Here is an 11,611-nt window from a genome sequence, read left to right as displayed (position 1 = left end):
CCAGCAGGTAAAGGATCTTCTCTATGGTCCCTTGGGCCGTGGTTTCAGTGATGCTGTTCATATTGTGGTAAGTGTACTGGATGATTTCTGGCACCTGAAGTGGGGTCAGGAGCAAGGAGGAGCAAGGTTCGTCCTGGACACTCATCAGCAACTCCTCGGGACGTGGATAACTAAGCAACCGTATAAAGTATGTGGGTGCACACCGGTGTGAACCGGTCCCCAGCAGTCACTGTCCCGCTCTGGTCAGGCCACAGCTGTGTGGCTGGGGGCTGTCGTGTCCCCCATATTTTAGAGGGACAAAATGAAGAGCAGCAGGGAAGGGTGACCCGAGTCATGCCTGGAAACCATGTCACGAGGAATGAAGCAAGTGTCAGGGATCAGTAACCTGGAGAAGTGAGGACAGGAGGCATAAAGCCTATTATTAGGGAAGGGGGGTGCTCCCGTCTCACAGTTTACCAGCCGTGTGGACTCAGCAGTGTCCCTCGTGGTGAACAGTACAGGTCCTGGAGTCATAGTGCCTGAATTTGAACCTCACTTACCAGTTGTGTGACCTTGGGCAAGTTTTCCACCTTTTCTACGTGTTACTTCTGTTAATTCCTCATATAGAAAATGAGAACAACCTAACTCACCTCAATAGTTCTGAGCTAATACGTCTACAGTGGTTGGAACAGTGTCTGCCACATAATAAGTGTTCGAGAAACTTCAGTTATGAAAACTCTTAGCCTCCTTGAGCCTTTTCCCCATTTCTCAAAAGGGAACCATTACTTCCACGCAGACCTGGTGTAAGAGTTCAGTAAAACAACAAGGGGATGAGGCTAGCAGAGCGCGTGGCACCTAGTTTTAGTAAAACCTGGAGAGGAATTGATTTCTGCATAACTCCAGAAAAGCAAATGTGGGCCAGGGGCTGGAAACTACGGGGATGAAGATTTCAGTGCACAAGAAGGTAGAACTTTCTAATAACGGAAGTGATTCACGAATTAGGATGAGCTTTGTGGCTTAAGGTAGTGAGCTTCCCGAAAGTGCTTTCAGCAGAGTCTGGCTGCCGAAGGGTCAGGAGGGCTCCCGAAGGGATTACAGGCATTGAGTGGGGAGGTTGCAGTGCTTCACCTCGGGGGTGGCCTTCAGCTCTGAGAGCTCACTCCTGGTCTGCTCTGAGGCATTCAGATGGCTCTCCGGGCCAGAGGGAGTGGTAAGGGTGAGACGCAGGATAATAACTGAACCTCTTGTGGAGGTGTCAGGAGCAAGACAGAGGGGCAGGTTAGGCCACTGGGATGAGAGTGAACCGATCAATCGCTAAGACCTTTAATAATGGGATAAGAAAGAAACATAAGTCAACTACGCTATCTTAATTTCACTAAGAACCAGTCCCACGTCTGGCAAAAGTCTCTGTATTCCACCTGTGGCTCATGTCAGTGTCTCACAAATCCATACATATATAGGAAATACGATATGATAGATATGAGATGATAGATACGTAAGATATATGTGAAATGGAGCCGTATGACATATAGATCTAAGAAATCAATTGATCAGTAGATAGATCGATAGATTGATAGATCAGTGAATAGATGGGTAGATGATCTCTGTGCTTTCTCGCACCTGTGCATCCACAGACCTAGCACACTGTTTGGAAGCAGAAGGGACACTGGTCCTCAGACCCCACAGGAGTCTCCTGCTATAGCTTTGACTCTCTCCTTCCCTTCCTGGAGGAGCCGAGGCCAGCGTGTCACCCTTTCCCATGGAAGGGCCGCTCACACAATCGCAAACAACTCCTCATTTGACTTTTTCTCCTCTCAGCTGAAGGATTTCAATTCCTTAAACCTCAACCAGTAGGAAATAGAGCCAGATCCAAAGCAGAAAGGGAGAATTCTTAAATGGGCCTTGAGTCAGTAAGTCCCTCAGCGCTGGTACCTTCCCGATTTCCGGCAGCGAGTGCTTCAGGATCATCTTTAGCATCTTGGAAGCCGCACAGACGTCATGCCTGCTGGCACTGCTCATAGTCTCCATGGACACCATGATCACATCTGCTCTCTCTTCAGGGGTCAGGTATTTCCGGAAGAACTGAAGAAAGAAGAGCAGCAGCTGACTCTGCAATGTCGGCATCCCACACCGGGGTTGCACAAAACCTCTGGACTCCAGAGCGGCCAGCCAACCGGGGTCCCGTGGAGGCAGCCCCTGGCCAGCACCTAGCCATCCCACGGTGTGAGGCCAGGCTCCCGAGCGTTACCAGCTCCAAGTACCCAGGTAAGAGCAACGGTCCAGACAGCGTGATACAGAGAACAACGCAAAAGGTATTTCTGTTTGGAATCTGGAACGTGATCCGGTGATCCCACTTAGAAGTGAGTTCTGATGTGTTGTGGGTTCAGAGCATTCCCAAGCTAGAAGTGACTGCTACGGTCTAACACAGGCGCGCCTCGTGTTTCTGAGTCCGCGCACCCCAGCGAAGCTCTCCGCTCACAGAAGGAGCGCCCCAACTCCGTGACTGGCTCTATGCCAGGAGCGGGGGAAGCCCACACAGCAGACACCCCCCGCCTTCGCCCTCAAGGACCGAATCGTCACATCAGGGCAGGTAGATAAGCAGTCATGGTGCCGTGGGGAAAATGCCAGAAAGGGACATAGTGAGGGCACCGCAGCTAGACTTGCAAGATTGGACAAGGCTTCCTGGAAGAAGTTCCTCTGAAGTCCACCCTTGGTGAAAACTGGGGCAAGATTTACAGGCAGCGAACAGGCCGTGCAAGGGCGGGGGGAAAGCGGCGTTCAGTGGGGCGGCGCCCGCCCGCGGGGGCCCTGGACCCGGAGGGGAAGGGGAGTCCAGACTAGGTGGGGCGGGAGTCGCCAGGAGCCGCGTCCTGCAGGGCCTCTCTGGCCTGTAGCATAAGCCCCACGGGAGGTCGGCGCGAAGTCTGGGGGGACTGGGACGATGATACGTGCCCTTGCGAACTGTCCGACGACAGCGCAGAAACTGGTGCGGCGGGGGGCACGGTGGGAAACGGGGTGATCAGCCGGAGGCTGCCGCGATAACCCAGGCAAGACGTTGATGCTGGACTGAATCGGGGTGACCGCGGTGGCCCGGGGCAGAGGGGAGGGACTCAAGGCCATTCAGGGTGAGAAGGGGCAGACGCGGGACTGAACCGGCCGCAGAAAACGGCGGGCAGGAGGGAGGGAAGGCCGTCCGTGGGTTTCGGGCTGGCACGGCTGAGCAGCCCACGCGGGGACACAGCGTTAACACCAGCAACCCCTCTGCTGATCGAAGAGATTAAAGCGAGGCCGTGAGTAGAGGTACAGGGCGCAGTCTGTGGGGCAGGAGGGCCTGACGCTGCCCCTATTGTACAGACTCCCTCGATGGCCTCAAGCGTCACTCAGGTCCAGTGCTGCGCGGGGAGTGGGCCTTAGTCCTCCCGCAGGCTGCCCGTGAGACCTGGAACTCGGGGCCCAGCTCCCTGGGTGGGGGAGCCTCCTCCGTGACCCCAGCCAGGCCCTCTTTGTGACGTCTACCCAGACACCCTTCTCCCCCGCGGACACCCCCGCGCGGCCCCCCACGCCGCGGAGAGCAGCGGGTACCATTGTGAGACTCTGGATGTTGGCAAACCATCCTCCCCGGAAATGCTTCTGCAGCTCCTTCAGGATGCCCTCCGTCTTCTGCTTCAGACCTCCGATGCAAGCACAATTACGGCGCAGGGCCTTAACAGGGAGCAAGGGGCACCCGCTCCCTCCCTGCCCGGCCCAATGGGGAGGGCTCCCCGGCTCCAGGCTGAGGGGGAGGGCTGTATCTGGGCAGGTGGCTGTTCCTGTAGCCGGGCCACCTCGAGGGCCCCTCCCACCCTCACCCCACAGCTGAGCAGTACAGAAGCACATCTTCTTGAATCATAAAAAGCCCCCGTTTCTGAAGCCCCCGTGAGGGCATGCTTGCCAATCCCTCTAGCACCTCCGTAAGCGTGCGGGGCTGTCTGTATCTTTGGTTTTTCTGGGGCCAGAGAAGGTCTAGACCAAACGTCCCCAAGTCTGTTCCCTGAGAAAGGATGCCGATTTTCCCAGTCGGGCACCCAGCAGTCGTGATGGGCTCTCCCAGGTGCCTGCGAACCTAGCTCCCCCTTTTTTCCAAGGCTCTCCTAGAGTCTTTTAAAACAGGGCCCTGCATCAGCCGTGGTTTGGAGGTCCCGGTGCCCCTGCAGGAGAGAACTGCCCTTCGGTGTGCCCGACATAAGGGAGGCACTCGATGACTGCTGCTCCTGTCACTCAGCAGGGCCCGGGACACTCAGCTGCGGACCCGGGACAGTCCAGGCTCCTATCACTTACTTCTATGAAGCACAAGGATTTTGAACAAGTAATGCAGTGCCTCCGAGGCCTCTGCGCTGATCTCATAGTTGGCGTTCATGCAGAACAGGCCTAGGATGCCCATGAGCTTCCCACTGATGGAGAACTCCGTCAGGTGCTGCCAGGAAGAGGAAACCGTTACCTCTCCACCATCCCCAAAGCAGCTTCTCCCCACCATGGCCATCCGCCCCCTCCAAACTCCCCTTCCTTCCCACATCACTGCTATTTGCTTGTGTGTGGCCCCTCTCACCCCACCAACCCCACACCCCGGCCTGGAGTGGGGAAACCTCCTGAAGTGACACCCCGGGCGAGGGGGCAGCCAGACGCCTGAAATATGTTAGCCAGTGGGAAGCTGTGCAGGCCACGGCCTCCCACCAGACTGAGATGTGTCTGGGCGATCTGAGTTTACGAGGCTAAGGCCAATATCCCATAGAAGCAGAAAAGGCATTCGTGGTAAATAAACACATCAATCATAAGGTGCTCTCGTTAAGCCCTGCAGAGGCTCGGGCTCGGTCAGCTGCTCCGTGTGCAGAGGCCAGTCCGCGGGCCAGGCTTCCCCCCACCCCAGGCACTCACCGACACTTCTGGGAAATTGCAAATAAACCTCAGCATCCGGGAGATGGTGCCCAAGGCCCGGCTCTGTTCGTGCACTTTCTCTGACAGCGTTAACCAAGGCAAGATGATCTGGAAAGGCAGCGTAGAGACACCATCGATGCCTTCTACGGGAGCACTGCCCTCGTCCCTCCTTGCTCTGAGCCTACATCCCCGACTGCCAGAAAGACAAACAGACGCTCGCTTGCTTTGGCAGCACGTATACCAAAAAGGAAATCAGAGCATCTATTGTCAGGGGTTGGGTTGGGAAGAACCATTGAGGACAGAGTCACGTGATGGGGGGTACAGCTCTGTAGCTTGACCGTAGTTGTGTAGACATGACTGCATTTGTCAAAACCCGCAGAACTATCCGCTAGGAAGGGTGGACTATACTGTACGTAAATCCTACCTTAATAAAAATACCAAAAAAAGCAAAGACAAAAAAAAGAAAGAGAGAGAGAGAGAGAAAGGAGCCCTTGGGAAGACTAAATAGACCTTACATATTTTTTTTCAAAATTAATCCTCTTTCTGATCCCACGGTGCAAGGTCAAATATGAAACAAATGATGTATTATGTGATCATATAATTTTTGTAGGAACAATTATGTCTAAAATAGACACACTTGATTTTTTTTTTGTTTTCAGAATTACCTCCAAGTAGTAAATATAATCTAAATTTTGTTGCATAAAAAAAAATCTTATTTTTATCATTTAAATTTCATTCAGCAAGATAAGTTGACAAGTAAAATTCTGGAAGCTATTTCAGGTGGTGCCTTTGGGAAGCACCATTTGTCTTTGGATAATGAGGACTCCAGGAATGGATTTCCTGAGGACCCCACCCTGATGGAGAACCCGAGCTCTGCATCTCCGTTCCCCATAAACTCAAACTGTAACAGTGCATTTAGGAGTCCACTTGCAGCGAACGTACTTGCAAAGCACAGAAATGGTTCTCAACAAATGTACCGGAAATAATACATTGCAAAAAAAAAACCATGTCCCTAATCCCAATATGGATATGTTTCCTCCCTAGAAATGGCCCTCATCAAAGTGTTTTCAAGAGACAAATCCTGTCTCTGTTTTGGTTGTCACATACAATGTTTTATCCAAAATTGTGTCATCCTCACTAGATACCATCTTGTTGATGAAAGTTGGTTTCGGGCAGCCCGGGTGGCCCAGCGGTTTAGCACCTGCCTTCAGCTCAGGGCGTGATCCTGGACACCCAGGATCGAGTCCCATGTCGGGCTCCCTGCATGGAGCCTGCTTCTCCCTCTGCCTGTGTCTCTGCCCCTCTCTCTCCCTCTGTGTATCTCTCATGAATAAATAAATAAGTAAAATCTTTAAAAAAAAAAAAAAAGAAAGAAAGTTGGTTTCAAGTGATTCTGGGCTATTCAAAGTCACCCACAAAGAGATGATGATGGATCGTAACTAAGAATATTTGGAAGGCTCTTAAAGACAGAGAGAGGGCAATGCAGGGAGTGGCCTGCAAGTCATCGTGATGCTCATGGAGGTTTGAGAGCCGATGGCCTCTGGGCTGGAAAGGCCCCCAGACTATCCTAAGAGTCCTTGTCTTTCCTCCTGGAAGACCAGATTTAACACAGGGCTTCAGTTTCCCTGACTTCTACAGCCACTTACCTCCAGGAAGTTCTGCAGTGTGGGCATATTGGGTTCCATATCCTCCATCACGAGAGCTTGTAACATGTCATCTAAGGCTTGGATCGTCTGACGAGCGAGGAGGAGGCGTGGAGTGTAGGAGGACCAACAGCCACCGCCGGCCTGGCTCCTTGGGGGCACCCCCCATGTTCCTCAGACCCCTCCTCAGGAGCAAGGAACGCAGGGCCCAGCCCTGCCGCCACACTCTGAGCTTCCCAAGTGCTGATCTTCCTTGACCTCCCTGAAGACCGGACCAGGGCCGGCCCAAATTGGGGCCCAAATAGTAAAATGTAGGCCTTGGGCAGTTCTCCCCGACACATGCAATCCCCATGAGATTCTCACCATTAGGGATTCATTCTGCTAGATTAAGGAAAGTTCTATTTTTAAACGTGAAAGTTCTTCAGATTTGGCAGTCCAAATCCGAATCTGCTGTGGAACTAGAGAAATGAGAGCCTCGGCGAGAGAAGACACAGGCAATGTGGGAGCATGAGCCACTCCCTAGTGAGACGGGTGACAATGAGGCAGCGGGGTTACTCCTAGGCAGCACGAGGACCACGAGGCTGTGAGCTCCCCAAGGAGGGGTCAGGGAGGACAGGGGGAGGGCCCAGGAGCTAAGAAGACAGAGGAAGCCTCTGAAGACAAATCCCTCCCATGGAGACCTCTATCAGGAGGCGACAGAGGTGATTACCTGGAGGTAGAGACTAGCGCTCTCCTTTCGGTCTAGACTGGGCATGATAAGTGGCAGAGAGAATATGCTAGAGATGCAGGCATTTACCAGGTCCAGTTTCTGGGATAAGTAGAACGGTGGATTCACCTGGCTGGTGAGGAGGAGGAGCAACAAGAGAGCGTTGGAGGATAGTAGTGACAGGCTGGCTTATGCTTCTAGGACCCAATGGTAGAACCTGCTTTGCTGTCCTTTCTGAGCCACAGCAAACACTTTTCAGTGGCCTCCTTGCCCAGAAAAGAGGTCCCTGGCTTCTTAGGGAGCCTTCCCTACCTACACCAGGTGTCCTAACAGGCTTCTAATAGTGAAACTGGGGATACCTCTACCACCCCTGGATGCTGGTAGAGGAGGTTGCAGCCATGGGGCCCTGCCACCCAACCCCAAAACTGAAGCCCGCAAATCTTGCCCTTCCTCTCAACCCAAACATCCTCAACATCGGAGACCCAGGGGCTCAGAGAAGGTAAAAGCAAGGAAGGAACCTCAGAGCCACGATGCAGAGCATGGCTTGCGGACGCACATTGCTGACCAAGGCCTCGGTGATTTCTTCAAGGATTAATACCTAAAAGAGCCAGGAAGAAACAAGAATTTCCCTCCAAGAGAGATGCCAGCTCTTGGCTCTGGGACTTGGTCATCCTCATTCCTGGGTGACCAACTCCCAGAGAGCTTGGGTCTTCCTCACCTCAATTTTCCTGGCCAGAACGGCTTTGGAAAAGTAATCATTCATATTGCCATTTGGCTGGGCGTGAACAGCGCTGCTCAAGGTTTCCACAGCCCTCAGGAACTTCAGCTTTTCCAACTTGGACTAGGAAAGAACACAGAGACAACCTGCCCGTGAGCCAGGCACCTGCGGACTGCCCCCCGTACCCCGCGCCTCACAGCCAGCCCAGACCTCAGAGCAGCCAGATGGATTAGCTCACTCGATGTCCTCAGCACAGTTCCCGCATCCCCTACACTGGCCCTCGTCCATGCCCCCTGGGCTCCTCACAGGCCTCTGGGGACAATGGAGCTAGGGGCCCACAGGGAAGATTCTTTCGTACAGATCCTGACTGCTGGCTTGACCTCAGACTGTCCAGGTCAGAAGGCAAAAATGGGCTGAATTTCGGGGTAGGACGCTTCGGTGGCTCAGTTGATTAAGCGTCTGACTCCATTTCGGCTCAGATATCAGGGTTGTGAGGTTGAGACCCACAAGGCTCAGCACGGAGCCTGATTAAGATTCTCTCTCTCCCTCTTCCTCTCCCCACCTTCTTTCTCTCTCTAAAAAATAAAAATAAATAAATAAATAAATAAATAAATAAATAAATAAATAAATAAAATGCTGAATTTCGGGTAGCTTTCAAGCTAAGGCTAGAATTCAGAAACCAAGGACGTTGTCATTGTTTCCTAGTTTCCTCATCAACTCTCTAAAAGGTTCAGAGAATTTCCTTACCCCTTGCCCTTGATCTAGAAACTCCGCAATGAGTTCGTAGGCATCTCTTTCTGACTGGCGCAATCCTGCAAAGGGATGTAGTCGGGAGGCGTTTGGCTGATTATCTCAGATGGAACAGGAAAGCAGGGCCCGCCTACCCCCTACCTTCTCCCAAGAAGGCTCAGAAACCATGAGAGCCTGGGTGGGTGTCCCAGCTCAAGAACCAGCTTCTCCAGGCCTATGGCCTAGTGCGGATCTCCGAAGCCTTAGTGGAGAAGCAGTCACGTGGGGACTCAGGGAAGAGCCCTTCTGTGTCAGGAACGGCCAGGGATGCAGGGATGGAGGCGCAGTTGTAAAGAGAGAGACTTTTAAGTCACCCCCGGTGGCCACAAAGTATTGGAGCTGTCCTAGACAGGCTTTGAAATCCTGAATGTGAATGGACCTGAAACCTCAAGTGGGCCTTGGGAGCTTCCTTGTTTTGGGGCCGGGATGGGGCCTCTGGGAAAGCCTCCCTGAGTAGGGACTCAGGTGAAGGCACAGAGGCTGGGGAGCAATGCTAAGAACAGAGCCTGTCCACCCCAACGGGTGTGAGGAAGGGACGAATCAAGAGGCTGGAGATGGTAGCAACGTGTGGGCCGGAAGCCACGGAAGCAACGAGACCTGAGCTCAGGCCCCTTGACGCTGTTGGACCAACAGGGTGCTCTGGGGTGGGGCTTGGGGCCACGGCACAGCTGTTAAAGTCAAACTGCCTGAGTTCCAAGCTCGGCTCTTCTACTTTCTTGGCCCTGGGAGCTTCCGCAAAGCAAACTCACTCAACTTTTGCTTCCCCAGCTGTACAATGACGGAGACGGAGACGCTAGTACCCGTTACCGTTGGGATGATTGAATGAATGAATGCGTGTCGGGAACAACCTTGAGCAGATTAAACGTCCCCGCTTCAGTTTTGTCATCCTAACATGTGGGGATGACAACCACGGTACGTAGTACTATCATGAGGTTCCAATCCATTCATTCGTGTGAAAAATTAGGATAATCCCTGACCCATAGCAGGGAAAAATCAATAAATTCACTCTGCGGCATACATTTATCGAGCACCTTCTGTGTAAAAGTCACTCTCCTAAGCAGAGCTTACAGACAGAGCTACCAAGTGGTTCCTTCGTAGGAACTAGTTACTATTGTTCTTTTTTGCGTTTGGTCATCCAGGTTCGCATATATACGCAGGAGGTCAGAGAAAATCTCATTAACTAAATTTGAATAGTCTTCAAGGGCCACTCCCTCAAGCGAGGCCCAAACTATACAGATACCGAGGAGGGAAAGATCATTCTAGGCCAAAGGAACAGCCAGTGCAAAGGCCCGGAGGCAGGATCACGCCTGCATGTTCATGGAGCAGCAAGGAGTGTGCACCTGGAGCGACAGAGAAGTGGGGAGAAGCGTAGGAGACACAAGGAGGGCAGTAACGGGACGGATCGGGAGGGCCTTGCGAGGCCCAAGGCAAAGGCTACTGTCAGGACTTGGCCTTTGGCTCTGATAAAGCAGGCTCCGGGTAAAAGGGCAGCGTGGTCCGGCTGCTGTTTAACAAGATCACGCTGGCTGTTCGGTTGAGAACAGAGAGGCGTGGCAATGGGACACGGCAGGGCCGTGGGAGCTGGTCCCCCTGAACAGCCATGAACCCCGTGAGCCTTAAAACGAGGCCCCAGTGTCTCCTTCCCTCCCCAGCTCCAGGCTCCTCGTGGAGGCAGGTCTGAACACGGACAGGGAACAGCGCCCGGAGCTGTGAAGGGGGCAGCCAGGGGTGGACAGACTCGTGCCCGTTAGGTGACACCTCACGCCGGCGCCGGGCAACGCCATCCCCTCTGGGACTGCAGTGAATTGAAACACAGCCCGGTCCAAGGCCGGCTGCTCACCGCGTAAGTTAGGATTCGAAGGGAACTGGCCAGTCGGTCGCGAAAACGTCGTCCTGTTGGACTTTTGCTTTCGAGGATGTGGATTCATCTGCATCCTGGGGGCAGCAGCCTGCAGCTCGAGGTGGGGCCGGAGCGGGTCGGCGCCGGGTGCTCCGTCCCAGGGCAGCTGCGGGAGGCGGGGCCGGTTATGAGAACAGGGACAGGCTGAGCCGCACCAGCGCCCGCTCCCACCATCCGCTCCCCTCTCCCTCCTCACGGGAAGATACGGGGCCCCGGGTCACCCCGACCTGCCTACGGGTCTCCCGGAGGCCTCGCCACTGTCTGAAATGCAGAGCCAAGCGCCCACGGGGTCCGTCCTCTGCCTCCGACCCGAAAGGCCTCTGGGCGTCTCGTTGCTAAAGCCTAGAAAGCTGTGGCGGAGGCTTCTGTTCCCGTTCCCCAGTCCACAGTCGGAGTCTGGCCCGTGGTAAGGGAGCTAAGAGCCCCCCGTGTCTGCCCTCCCAGACACGGCCCGGGAACGCCTGCCTGTGGACCAGGAGGCCACGGCCTGAGCCAGCTCCCTCGCCGCCCTGCACCCCGGGCCCCAACCCGTGCACCCCGTTGCTGGCTGTCTTCGAAGGGCCTGGGCACCCCTCCCCTCTGTCTCCCTGTGCTAGACCATCCTGTGCTGGGGGGCTTCCTCCGCCGCCAGGTGGTGCCCTGGGTGGGTCACCCCCCCACTGGGGGAGGGCAGTAAGCCGCCTGCAGCACAGGGTCAAGCACCGTTGTGGGCAGTTCAGCAAAGGTGAAGGTCCGCGGCCAGGCCAGGTGCGGCTTCCTCCAGGGACCGCTGGAGTCACCCTCCCTCCACCTGCACCCCCATGCGGCCCCCCACGCCCATCAGGCCTAAGAAAGCCAAGCCCCCGAAGCCCACAGATTCCCAGTGTCCCCGGAGCCCTCCGGCCCCCCACCCCGCCCCCAGCCACCTGCCCGTCTGTCTGTCCGACCGCCCGCCCTCACCTGCCCTCACCTGCCGGCCTGGGCGC

Source organism: Vulpes lagopus, chromosome 1, assembly GCF_018345385.1.
Source record: "Vulpes lagopus strain Blue_001 chromosome 1, ASM1834538v1, whole genome shotgun sequence".
Classification (NCBI taxonomy): Eukaryota; Metazoa; Chordata; class Mammalia; order Carnivora; family Canidae; genus Vulpes; species Vulpes lagopus.
The sequence above is the reverse complement of the archived record's forward strand: the minus strand, read 5'-3'. Positions refer to the sequence as shown.